The 13,228-nt window shown below is 43.5% G+C and overlaps 1 protein-coding gene and 1 long non-coding RNA gene across 4 annotated transcripts in view; one reads left to right on the forward strand and one right to left on the reverse strand.

Moving 5' to 3' along the window:
- Positions 1-246: 246 nt before the first annotated feature.
- Positions 247-11,854, reverse strand: LOC144596494 (uncharacterized). The gene is made up of 3 exons (XR_013547619.1): positions 11,631-11,854; positions 10,541-10,628; positions 247-982 (listed from the first exon to the last, which is right to left on the reverse strand). It is a non-coding gene; the product is annotated as an uncharacterized LOC144596494 (long non-coding RNA).
- sptbn1 (spectrin, beta, non-erythrocytic 1) overlaps positions 11,581-13,228 on the forward strand; it is a 195,776-nt gene continuing 194,128 nt past the window's right edge. For 2 of the 3 annotated variants that reach the window (XM_078404832.1, XM_078404834.1), the window contains exon 1: positions 11,581-11,975. The gene's annotated coding sequence lies outside the window, so the exon portion shown is untranslated. Of the gene's footprint in view, positions 11,976-12,701; positions 12,723-13,228 lie in introns of those variants that run through there. The other variant, XM_078404833.1, reaches the window with a different exon arrangement.

Below are 13,228 nucleotides of genomic sequence, written 5' to 3' on the forward strand. Positions count from 1 at the left end.
TGTAAATTACGTTGGACTGAAATTAGGCTGCACAGTCATGTGTATATAAGGAGTATTGTCGGAGGCTGAGAACACATCTTTGAGGGGTAGACACAAATGCTGGAGTAACTCAGCGGGTCAGGCAGCATCTCGGGAGAGAAGGAATGGGTGACGTTTTGGGACGAGACCCTGAAGAAGGGTCGAGACCCGAAATGTCACCCATTCCTTCTCTCCCGAGATGCTGCCTGACTCGCTGAGTTACTCCAGTATTTTGTGTCTACCTTTGATTTAAACCAGCATCAGGTTTTTTTTCCTACACATCTTTGAGGGGCACCAGTGTTGAGGATTATGATTTTGTGTGTCTGAGTCTACATGCCTCTGATGCTGTTGCAAGCAAGATTTTCATTGTACCTGTACCTTACTGCACACCTGTGGACGCCAATAAACCCGACGTGACTTAAAGCTAGAATTGAAGGAGAAAGAATTTATGCAAATACATGGTTGGAAGTTTACCTTACATGATAACTAATTTTCCAGCTGTGCATAACAAACGTTCTGTCATGGTGATACTTGGTACAGGACCTACATGTTCCAATGAGGAGGGAGAATATGGACTGCAAGGTAAGAGTATCTTGGATGACCAAACATGTTGTAAATTTGAGCAAAAACGAAAGGAAGCCGATGCGAGGTTTAGGATTTTTTTCTATTTGAAAATAAACTTTATTCAGAATAAAAAATAGATACTTCTTTTTAAAAAGGCAAAATCTCATATCTATACATTCGACAGTATCATACTCAATAATGTTTGCACCTATCTTTACTTGGGCTCACACCATCTGCAGCCAACAATCGGACTATCAGGGAACCTCCTTGGCAGAAATCATCTGTTGCCAGTGCCGACACTAAACGTCACTGATCCATTTTCTTCAGATATGCTACTTGATCCACTGAGTTACTCCAGCATTTCGTGTCTATCTTCAGTACTGTTCTATGTTCTTTCATTCTGTATCAGAACAAAAATGATAAATGTGTCCAAAAAAATGATTAGATATGTGTGAAGGTCTTCAGAAAGCACATTAAATTTACAACAACATGCACCACACATTCACATTGTCGATTCAATAATAAGAAACTGTGAAGCAATACCTGAGCTAATCAGAACTATTTCTGCTGCAGAAATTGAGAGATTTAGCAAAATGTTTTGACAGGGTTAATTTGGAATAATTGGCAACTTATCTCAGGATGCCGTCAATAGAGCACATCGATTCATTCTGAAGGAATGTCAGTACACAAGTTTATTCACAAAATGCTGGAGTAACTCAGCAGGTCAGGCAGCATCTCAGGAGAGAAGGAATGGGTGACGTTTCGGGTCAAGACCCTTCTTCAGACCGATGTCAGGGGGGCGGGACAAAGGAAGGATATAGGTGGAGACAGAAAGACAGTGGGAGATCTGGGAAGGGGGAGGGGAAGAGAGGGACAGAGGAACTATCTAAAGTTGGAGAAGTCAAATGTTCATACCGCTGGGCTGCAAGCTGCCCAGGCGAAATATGAGGTGCTGTTCCTCCAATTTCTGGTAGGCCTCACTATAGCACTGGAGGAGGCCCATGACAGAAAGGTCAGACTGGGAGTGGGAGGGGGAGTTGAAGTGCTCAGCCATCGGGAGATCAGGTTGGTTAAGGCAGACTGAGCGAAGGTGTTGAGCGAAGCGATCGGAGAACCTGCGTTTGGTTTCGCCGATGTAAAGAAGTTGACATCGAGAGCAGCGGATGCAATAGATGAGGTTGGAGGAGGTGCAGGTGAACCTCTGTCTCACCTGGAAAGACTGTTTGGGTCCTTGGATGGAGTTGAGGGGGGAGGTAAAGGGAGAGGTGTTGCATCTCCTGCAGTTGCAGGGGAAAGTGCCCGGGGATGGGGTGGTTTGGGTAGGAAGGGACGAGTGGACCAGGGATTTACGGAGGGAACGGTCTCTGCGGAATGCAGAAAGAGGAGGGGATGGGAAGATGTGGCCAGTGGTGGGATCCCATTGTAGGTGACGGAAATGTTGGCGGATGATTTGTTGGATACGCTGGCTGGTGGGGTGGAAGGTGAGAACGAGGGGGATTCTGTCCTTGTTACGAATGGGGGGAGGGGGAGCAAGAGCGGAGCTGCGGGATGTAGAAGAGACCCTAGTGAGAGCCTCATCTATAATGGAAGAGGGGAAGCCCTGTTTCCTGAAGAACGAGGACATCTCTGATGCCCTAGTGTGAAACACCTCATCCCGGGCGCAGATGCGGCGTAGACGGAGGAATTGGGAGTAAGAGATAGACTTTTTGCAGGAGACAGGGTGGGAAGAAAAGTAGTCCAGATAGCTGTGCGAGTCAGTGGGTTTACAGTAGATGTCAGTCTCTAGTCTGTCTCCTGTGATGGAGATGATGAGGTCCAGAAACGGGAGGGAGATGTCTGAGATAGTCCAGGTATTTTTAAGGGCAGGATGGAAATTGGAAGTGAAGTGTATGAAGTCAGTGAGTTCTGCATGGGTACAAGTGGTAGCACCAATGCAGTCGTCGATGTAGCGGAGGTAGAGTTCGGGGATGGGGCCGGTGTACGCCCGGAACAGGGATTGTTTGATGTACCCGACAAAGAGGCAGGCATAGCTAGGGCCCATGCGAGTGCCCATAGCTACGCCTCTGGTTTGGAGGAAGTGGGGGAGTCAAAGGAGAAGTTGTTAAGGGTAAGAACCAGCTCTGCTAGGCGGAGGAGAGTGTTAGTAGATGGGGATTGGCTGGTTCTACGGTCGAGGAAAATTCAGGGCAATGAATTCATTTTGACTTGCTCTTGGAAGCACCCAAAAATAGACAAACAGGCTAATTTGGGTTGGTTTCTGCTGCAATCCGATTCTGTAAAACTGTGCGTAGTAATAATGAAATGGTTAAAATTAAGACAGACTTGTGCACATACTTAAGTCAAAGATAATTTATGTTTAATTGAAAAAAGATAAAACAAGTGAAGAAACTTGGATTTGTTTGGGTGCAATGAGCTCCAGGAAGTCATGGCATTTGGTGCTTGTGTTCAGGTGATGTGATAAACAGTATTAATGGTGAGCTATCGTTATAATTTCAGCGCAGTCTGTGAAGATTCATTGTGTTAGCAGCACAAGTATGGTTGCTTAAAATCTCCACTTTTACAGCTGGTACATTTCTTTGCTTCATTTAACAAAGATTTTAATCAACATTTAGCTAGTAGAACATTTCTGCCCAGATTTTCAGCTGCAAACTAAACTAGGTTACATCTTAAAATAAGTCTATTTCCCAGGAGACATTGAATGGGCTCGTTCAAAGCTGAAAACAATGACATCACATCCTCCACATCATTGCCTGTACTCTGTTGTTTACATGTACAAACACTAAATCCCCTCACATTCTCAGACACTGCTGTACACTGCCACAGGACAAGGCACCAACATTTCTCACTCCTTTACAAAAATAAAGGCGTTCCTTGCTACTCATTAAATATATCGAAGGAACAGTTAATTATAATCCATCCAAGTTTTTGAAAAATAGGTTACTTATAACAAGATTTATGACAAGATTTACTTGTTATAAGATTTACTATTTACAAGTTACTTATGACAAGATTTTCTCTTTCCTTATCTTTAGCGTGACCATGAAACAATTACACTTATCCAGTATAAAAATGCTAAAAGGCAAATTTAAATATCTAAATTTTAGAAATGAACTGGAGCTTAAAATATTAATTTCTGCACAATTATAGATTCCACCTAAATAAAGAACAAGGTCTCATGTATGCACTATGAAAATAAATGATAAAGGAGACAATATAATGTGGACAAGGGAACTTACTGAAGGATTTTAGTAATCTTAAGCATTTGAGAACTAAAAGGGAAGGTTTGTGTAGGATGGAACTGCAGATGCTGGTTTAAACCGGTTAGACACAAAATGCTGGAGTAACTCAGCGGGACAGGCAGCATCTCTGGAATGAAGGAATGGGTGATGTTTTGGGTCGAGACCCTTCTTCAGCGACCCAAAACGTCACCCATTCCTTCACTCCAGAGATGCTGCCCGTCCCGCTAAGTTACTCCAGCATTTTGTGTCTAACAGGAAAGGTTTATTGAATTTCCAATTATCAAATTTAAAACAATCTTCCTTAAATTTGCGAGGAAAATTAATGTATTTTGTAATCTTGGGGATTTTAACGATTAGAACTGAATATTGATTTCCCACCGCAGTAAAAAGACTTCCACTTTAATTTTTCTAGGCTATAATTCTGTTTTCAGTAATGTTTTCACTTTTTCTACCTTCCAGTTTCACACAGTGAGATATTGTCCATCTCTATCGAGTTCCTTCCTCTATGACAGGTTTTCATGTTCATCTCGCCTTAGCTTCTATTCAGCTTTAGTTATTCACCAGCTTTGTTATTACAGAACTAGCCTCGCCTCCAACCTAAATATTCCAGTGGTTTCAACACTGGCATCCATCCAATAATGTGAAATATCCTGCTGTTACATTCATCCTTCAAAAAGCCTGGTAAATCCAATCAGACCTAGTACTGTGGGGTCCACTCTTAATTGTCATCTACGTGATGGAAGTTTAGTTTAGTTTAGAGATACAGCGCACCGACCGAGTCAGCAGCGGCCAGTGATTCCCGCACATTAACACTATCCTACACACACTAGGGACAATTTTACATTTACACCAAGCCAACTAACCTACATAGCTATACGTCTTTGGAGTGTGGGAGGAAACCGAAGATCTCAGAGAAAACCCACACAGGTCATGGGGAGAACGTACAAACTCTATACAGATAGCACCCATAGTCGGGATCGAACCCGGGTCTCTGGTGCTGTAAGCGCCTTGGGGCAACAACTCTACCACTGCGCCACCATGTCGCCCATGTTATCACATGATACTATTAATGAGCTGCCCCTTTTTTTCCCTAATGATTGGTCATTGATGTCCAATTTAAGATATTCCAGAACAAATCAACTCGAGACTTCATTACAACTTTGGTCCAAAAATGGATGAAAGAGAAGAATTCCAGAGGAAGCGAAAGTGACTGCACTTTCATTGGGCATCAAGGGGGAAATTATACCCATTACGCACAAAAGGAAGATGATCGTTAATGTTCTTTCATTCCAGCCCAGGCGACAGCTCTTTAGGACAGTATTCCAGGTCTAAACATTTTCACCCTTCCTCAAAGTCGGAGTGATTGCTTAATATCCAATTCTATTAAATTTGTAATTCCTCAGTAAATGAAAGCCATGCCTGCGTGCACCAAACATCCACATTCTGGGAGTGAACATTAGCACTGCAAAGTCCTTTTACCATCTACAAGGCTGAGGTCAGGAGCACAGTGGGAGGGAGATTTGCTGCTTGCTTGAAAGCTCGAAAGATACTAATGCAGACTTGACATCATCCAGAACAAAATGGCCCACTTGTTTACACCCCAAGCTTAATCATTCATTTCCTTCTCCACTACCTCTCCAACAGCACCTCAAGTAGACTTGATGGGCCGAATGGCCTAATTCTACTATAACGTGAACTTGTAATGCCCTGTAACATCCTGGTGGACCCCTCTGCATATCCTTCCTATACTGCTGTGACCAGAGCTACACGCAATACTCGAAATGTGGCCTAACCAAAGTTTAGTAGAGCTGCAGCGTGACCTTGCAACATTTATACCCAGTGCCCTAACAGTTGAAGGCAAGAATGCCAATCTCTCTACTTGTGTTCCAACTTTCAGGGTACTATAAATGTGTACCCAGAGATCCCTCTGGACACGAGTGCTTCTAACGGTCCTGCCATTTACAGTTTCCTTTCATCTGACCTCCCGAAGTCCAACACATCATACTTGTCTGCATTAAACTCCATCGTTCATTTCTCCTTGTAAATTTTCAACAGATCTAGATCCTGTTGTATTTTGTGACAAACTTCTTCACTATCTACAACTCTGCCAAATTTGGATTATATAAATAAATATTATAAAATATTATAAATTTGATTCTCATAAGTCTTTTAGTCCTCCAGTTTCCAAACTGGCCGAAAGTTGCTTCGTATTGCCTGGACTATCAAACTGACAGATGAATTCTTGGTGTGACAATTATTTTACGATCTGCATTCATAAAATCAAGAAGCAATCTTAAGAAAATCAGAGATTATTTTAAAATCATACAGATGTTCCACTGTGCTTTTTAAATACATCAGTGAACCAACAAAAAGGATGGATAAGGCATGGAATTTTTTACTGTAAAATATTTGGTGGCTGGATGAAACATTCTCAATTGATTGGATCCTTTTCCTAACACTCAAACGTGACTATCCAGGATTTCTTTTGATTTTTTTGAAATGTTTTCATTATTTGTGCAACATTTCTGGAATACGATACAATAAGTGACAGCAGAGTAACTGTTGTAAACACACAGAATTTGTGATTCGACTAAGATCAAATTTATTTATCACTTAATTATTGAGGTGAATATATGAGCTCCTAACTGGAGACATTTAGATTTAGAGATACAGCGCAGAAAAAGGCCCTTCGGCCCACCAAGTTTGCGCCACCCAGCGATCCCCGCACACTAACACTATCCTACACCCACTAGGGACAATTTTTTAAAAACATTTGCCCAGCCAATTAACCTGCATACCTGTACGTCTTTGGAGTGTGGGAGGAAACCGAAGATCTCGGAGAAAACCCACGCAAGTCACGGGGAGAACGTACAAACTCCGTACAGACGGTGCCCGTGGTCAGGATCGAACCTGAGTCTCCGGCGCTGCAATCGCTGTAAGGCAGCAACTCTACCGCTGCGCCACCGTGCCGCCATTTGTGAGAAAATCCGCATGGATCGAATGAGATCCTAATATCAACAGGCAGTTTTGGCTTAGTTTCAACATCTTTGTCAGTGCAAAACCTGCCATGAGAATTTACAAAGTGAAATTGAAAAACAAAGTAAATAAATCACGAAATTGTAAGAATGGAAATTCAGCCTAATCTTATCTGTACGTGGCTCTTGTCCAGGATCCTTGGATGGCTCTTCACATTGGCCACTCAGCTAAATAAAAGTTAGCTAATCATACTAACAATGGGAGAATGACAATAATGTAGTTTCACTGGTTTTTCACCAGAAGCAAAATACAAATAACAATTATCCCCCTGAAAATTTCTTCAAGCTAGTAATTGTGCACGGTTATACTAAGAAAAGATGTCATTGATAAAAAGGAAACCATGGATGAAAGATAAGGTTCATTCCCAGGAGAAGACCAAGTTTACAGTGTTCCGATCAAACGATCCTGAACAGTACAAGAAATCTATTTACAACCTTTGAAAAACCATCAAGGATGGCAAGGGAGAATTCCAGACCAAGCTCGAGTCCCGTGATAATCACGCGGATACCCATCAATTGTGGTAAGGATTGCATGCCATAACAGGGTATAAAGTGAAGTTAGCCAGTATTACTGGCAACAATGCATTCCTCCCCAACACCTTCTATGGCTCTTTTGAACAGAAAGTAATCCATCTAACCCAATGCTCTTGGGTGCGCCTGCACCCGTGGGTCATGGCCACAAATATCAGATTGGCTTTCCCGAGAGTGAATCCATGGAAGCTGGACTGGGTGGAGCCCCCAGCTGTTCCTCGGAGCATGCATGAACCAGCTGGCAGGAATATTCACATATATCTTTAACCTCACTCCACTCCATTCTAAGTTATCTCCTGCTTTAAGAAGACTACTGTGATCCCAGTGCCAAAGAAAAGTAAAATAACATATCCTAATGACTATTATCCAGCGCCTCTAATATCCACTCTCATGAAATGCTTCAAGAGGCTGGTCATAGCACACATTAACTCCAGCCTCCCAGAAACCCTTGATCAACTGCAGTTTGCCTACTGTCACAACATGTCCATGGCAGATGCCAAATCCCTGGCCCGACATTCATCAGCATAACAAGGACACCAATGTCAGACTCCTATTTATTAACTAAAACTCTGCTGTCAACACCTGAATCCCAACCAAACTTATTTCCAAACTCCTGGACCAAGGAGTCAGCACATGGTTCTGCATTTGGATCCTCAACTTCCTGAGCCATTGCCCACGATCAGTGAGGAGAGGTGACAAAGTAACCTCCACAATATTTCTCAACACCCGTGCTCCGCAAGGATGCATTCTCAGCCCCTTACTATACTCCCAATACATTCACAACTGCGTGGCCAAATTCTGCTCCAACTCCATTTACATGTTTGCCGCTATTGTGGGCAGGAACTTGAACAATGATGAGACAGTACAGGAAGGAGACGGAGAGTTTAGTAAAATGGTGTCAAAACACCAACTTCTCCTTCAATGTCAGCAACATGAAGGAGCTAGCGAATGACTTCAGGAAGCAAGATGATGGAAATGCCTCAACCTACATCAATAGCGCCAAAGTGGAGATGGTTGAGAATTTCAAATTCTTGGGCAAAAATATGTCCTGGGCCAACCACATTGAAACAACAGCCAAGAAAGCACATCAAGGCATCTTCTACTTGCACAGAAGACTCAGGAAGTTTAGTATGTCTCCGGCGACTCTTACCAACTTCTACAAATGCACTGTAGAAAGCATCTTATTGGGTTGCATCACAGTTTGGTTTGGCAATAGCTCTGCCCAGGACCACAAGAAATTGCAGAATTGTGGATGTCGCCCAATCCATCACTCAAACCAGCCTTCCCCACTACCTTCAATTTCAAGTCCATTTAAACATCACGCTGCCTTGGAAAGTAGCCAACATAATAAAGGACCATTTTCACCTGATCATTTGGTCTTCTCCCTTCTCCTGTCATGCAGAAGATATAAAAGCTTGAAAACACCTACCACTAGATAACACCTCCCCACTTTTGTTAGACTACTGGATGGTCCTCCCATAAGCTCGGATACATAGAAACATAGAAAATAGGTGCAGGAGTAGGCCATTCGGCCCTTCGAGCCTGCGCCGCCATTCAATATGATCATGGCTGATCATCCAACTCAGTATCCCGTACCTGCCTTCTCTCCATACCCCCTGATCCCTTTAGCCACAAGGGCCACATCTAACTCCCTCTTAAATATAGCCAATGAACTGGCCTCAACTACCTTCTGTGGCAGAGAATTCGACAGATTCACCACTCTCTGTGTGAAAAAAAACTTTCTCATCTCGGTCCGAAAAGACATCCCCCTTATCCTTAAACTGTGACCCCTTGTTCTGGACTTCCCCAACATCGGTAACAATCTTCCTGCATCTAGCCTGTCCAACCCCTTAAGAATTTTGTAAGTTTCTATAAGATCCCCCCTCAATCTTCTAAATTCCAGTGATTACAAGCCGAGTCTATCCAGTCTTTCTTCATATGAAAGTCCTGCCATCCCAGGAATCAATCTGGTGAACCTTCTCTGTACTCCCTCTATGGCAAGAATGTCTTTACTCAGATTAGGAGACCAAAACTGTACGCAACCATCATGATCTTCCAACTTACATCACTGCAGAGCTTTTTTTTATCTGCACTTTCTCTATAATTGGAATGGTATAATGTTGTAACGCTATATACTGGATTCTAATATTTTTCTCTTTACACAACCTGTTGCACTCATGTAAGGAATGATTGTACTTTTGTATAGTACAATTTGACTGGATAGCAACAAACAAAGCTTTTGTGGTATCTTGGTATTTGTAACAATAATAAACCAATGTCAATATCAAGATGGGAACATTAAAATAGTCAAGATAGACACAAAATGCTGGAGTAACTCAGCAGGACAGGCAGCACTCCTGGATAGAATTACCCATTCCTTCTATCCAGAGATGCTGCCTGTCTCGCTGAGTTACTCCAGCATTTTGCGTCTACCTTCGGTGTAAACCAGCATCTACAGTTCCTTCCTACATATTAAAATAGTCAATCTGAGACAAGTTAGTGAACGGCAATTTAGAAAGTTATTCCCAAAGTGCCCTTTTCCTGCACCTAAAAATCACATACATTGATCGCTGGGAACTTTACCAGTTTCACGCTGATCATGTTTCACATTATTTCCATTTAATATTGTTTTATGCACCTTGGAAATAGTTGGGTACTTGATTTATACTGGCATTAATAAGAAATTGTCTCAACTTAGAAACTCAACCACAGTTGAACTTGTGTCCACAAAGAAATCACTTCATCCTCCAAAATTACACTTTTTTTCTCTGATTTAATGGCACAACAAATATCTCAGCAAGCTCTGGGATAGAAAGTACAGAGCAGAGCAATCACCTGCCAATATATCCTACAAATAAGGGATTTGTGTGGCAATTACAATTAACCAAAAGTGGTATACAAGGAAAATTTTCTTTAATAACAGATACAAGTTTCTTTGTGCGAATTCCCTTTGTACTCCGAATGAGAACACAGTAATTTAGGTTCTGCTCTGTACAATGTTTAGTGATTTAAGTTTGAGATATTTATTTACAACCAAAGTACAATTCTTGGAATATTAACTGATACTGCTAGTATTAATTACAAAGACATTTGCTATTTAAACCAATGTAATTTGTACAACTATTTTTCGGCGTTGAGTGCTGTACTTCTTACCCGTTTTTGTCGTTCAGGTGTCAATTCAGCAAAACCCTGACCAAATGAGCAACTCTCGTAGATTGGCTGAAAGCTGGCATAAGAGTGCCTACAAATACAACTGAAGAATTTAGAGATTTGCTCACATTGGAATATTAACGGATATCACCAGTTATCATTTTCAAAGTCTTGGATCTAATGTGTTGTTCTCTATGGAAACTGTCTACACTCGCAATCATCTCAATAAACCTGAAATAGGCTGGGTGGATAGTATCCTACGCCACTTAAAACTCTTGATAAGATAAAGTCTGTTATTATTTCTGCACCATCCAATCCCCAACTTCGTGAATCACGCATTGTTGCTGTTTTGTCATCAGCAGTCGAGATAGGACGTCGCGGAAACCTCTATTTAAAAAAACAACATTTTTAGCACAAAATGAAGGAAAGCGTCGAAAAAAAAAAATACCACCACGGATGAGAGGTATCGTACTCGATGCCGAGTTTCAGAACGAATCAATTCATTGGACGATATACTTGAAAACACCTCAGGTCTGGGACAGGACCTCCCGTGAGCGAAGAGCATTTCTGTGATTTTTCACGTTGTTCTACAAAGTTTCACAAAACCCTGGCACAAGCCCCCCCCTAAGGGACATCCTTGATTTCTGGACAGTGAAAGGCAGGGGAGATTTAGCAGAGAGGAACCGCGGGAATCCTTCCAAAAAAATCCAAAATCCAAAATAGCTTTATTTGTCATTCGTTCCGAACAAGATTACTTAGCCAGCAGTACAAAAAAACACAAGACACAAACATCCATCACAGTGACTCCAAACACCCCCTCACTGTGATGGAGGCCAAAAACTTCCCCCCTCTCTTCCCCCATGCCCCTCCCACGTACAGACCACTCTCCCTACTGCGGATTTGTCTTTTTGTTCTGTTTGGTGGCTGTCCTGTCCTGTCCTGTCCCGTCCCCCACCCCCCCGCAGTCTCTCGGTGCGGATAACAGGTCGATCGCCTCCCACGCCCCCCCGGGGTGGCCTCCAGCTCAAAGCCGCAAACCCTCACGCTACACGTCCGCCGCAAGTAGGCGGCTTATCCCTCCGCCGCCACTCACTCCGAGCTGCCTGCCTGCCTGCCTTCCTTGGCGGCCAAGCCCAGGCGATCCTGTCCGCATGGTGTAGCAGGGGCGGCCGGTTGTTGGATTGCCACACAGGGACTTGTTCTCCATGCCCGGACTCTGGCGGAGTGCGTGTTGCGGGCTGGTGGAGCGGATTATTTTGTTGGATGGAGTGAAGTGACGATTGCGTTGTCCCCGCCTCCCCTCCAGCCCAGCCTAGTCCTCCCCTCCAGCCTGAGTCAGCGCCTAGTCAATCAGTGCCTCAGCTTCTGCTCCACGGTGCGGAATCTTCCACCCCTGCCTCCCACTGCTTCACATTTCTCGCTTCTCCTTTGGGCAAAGGTAGGTAGATATGCATCTCTGGTGGCAGAGAGGAGGAATAAATAGGTGGCAAGTTGTGTTCTGAGTCCTTGTGTAAACAATCTTGGGTGCATTGCGAAACAATAGAATTGTTCCTGGTTTAAATTGAGATAAAAATATATCGCGATGTGAATTTGAAGGTGAAACGGAGAGAAAGCCTGATGTGGGGAATGTCCTCGGTCTCTGACACCCTTGTCGGAGTCGATGGGGTTGTTTAACATGCAACGCACCACCAGTTTTGGGTTGAGGATGGGTTTTGCTGGGCGTTTCTTTTAGAAGGAGACCCTGAGCTTGAGCTGAGGGATGAATGGACTGGGATTTGTATCAATCCGTGATACAGTCAGAGCTCAGACTTGTATGAAAACAAGGGTTTATTTTTCTTACCCCTACGTTGAATTATCAGTCTAACGGTACAGATGCAAATAGGCGTGGCCGCGCCGCACTCGGGCTGCAAGCGGAATGAGATGTTGAATGCGCGGAAAAACAACACTGAGTGCGCCTCTGGTTCTTATTCCCACACTGCAGCTGTCAACAAATGTCATTTCCATCGAGAATCTGAATAGTTTTGCATTTCTCTTGCCGTAATCTTGCCCGGTTTTAACGCCTGAAATCCCTCGAGGGAGAGAGAGGAGGGGGTGGGGGAGATACAATTTCATATGTTGCAAAAAAAAATTAAGTTGGCCTTGACTCTCAATTCTCTGTTCCAGTCGTTTAACCGTTATATTTAAGGTAAGTGTTTGTGGGGGGGGGGGGGTTGTAAAATGAAGATGCATGCGCATTTTGTCATGGTGAATTGGTAATGAGGAGGTGGGGAGTGGTGGCTAACCTAACGCGATGCTTTATGATGGATCGCATTGCTGCAGCGAATGCGGCGTTGGTCGTGTCCAACCTGTGTGTGTCTGCATTCTGTTATCAATCCTCGCCGCGCAACCAAATGGACCGGGGTGGGGCGAGACAGCTCAAATGCTGTGGGTTTTATAATGGGTAGAGAAGTTTGCACGATGCGAAATGATGATTGTCCCGTTGATCGTGAAGTGTGCCATGTCCTCCATTTCCAATGGCGTACACACAGGGGCGGTAAAGGCATCCTGGTTTTTCGCATCCCAACCCTGCTGAACGAGGCAGAGAACCCGTGCGGCCCAGAGAACCAACAGGGATAAAACAACTTTGGTGCTGGATATTGATCTTGCAAACTCATCGGAGGGTTCTGCTTCTGGGTGCTTGCTGCTCTCTGA

This window comes from Rhinoraja longicauda, chromosome 9, assembly GCF_053455715.1.
Source record: "Rhinoraja longicauda isolate Sanriku21f chromosome 9, sRhiLon1.1, whole genome shotgun sequence".
Classification (NCBI taxonomy): Eukaryota; Metazoa; Chordata; class Chondrichthyes; order Rajiformes; family Arhynchobatidae; genus Rhinoraja; species Rhinoraja longicauda.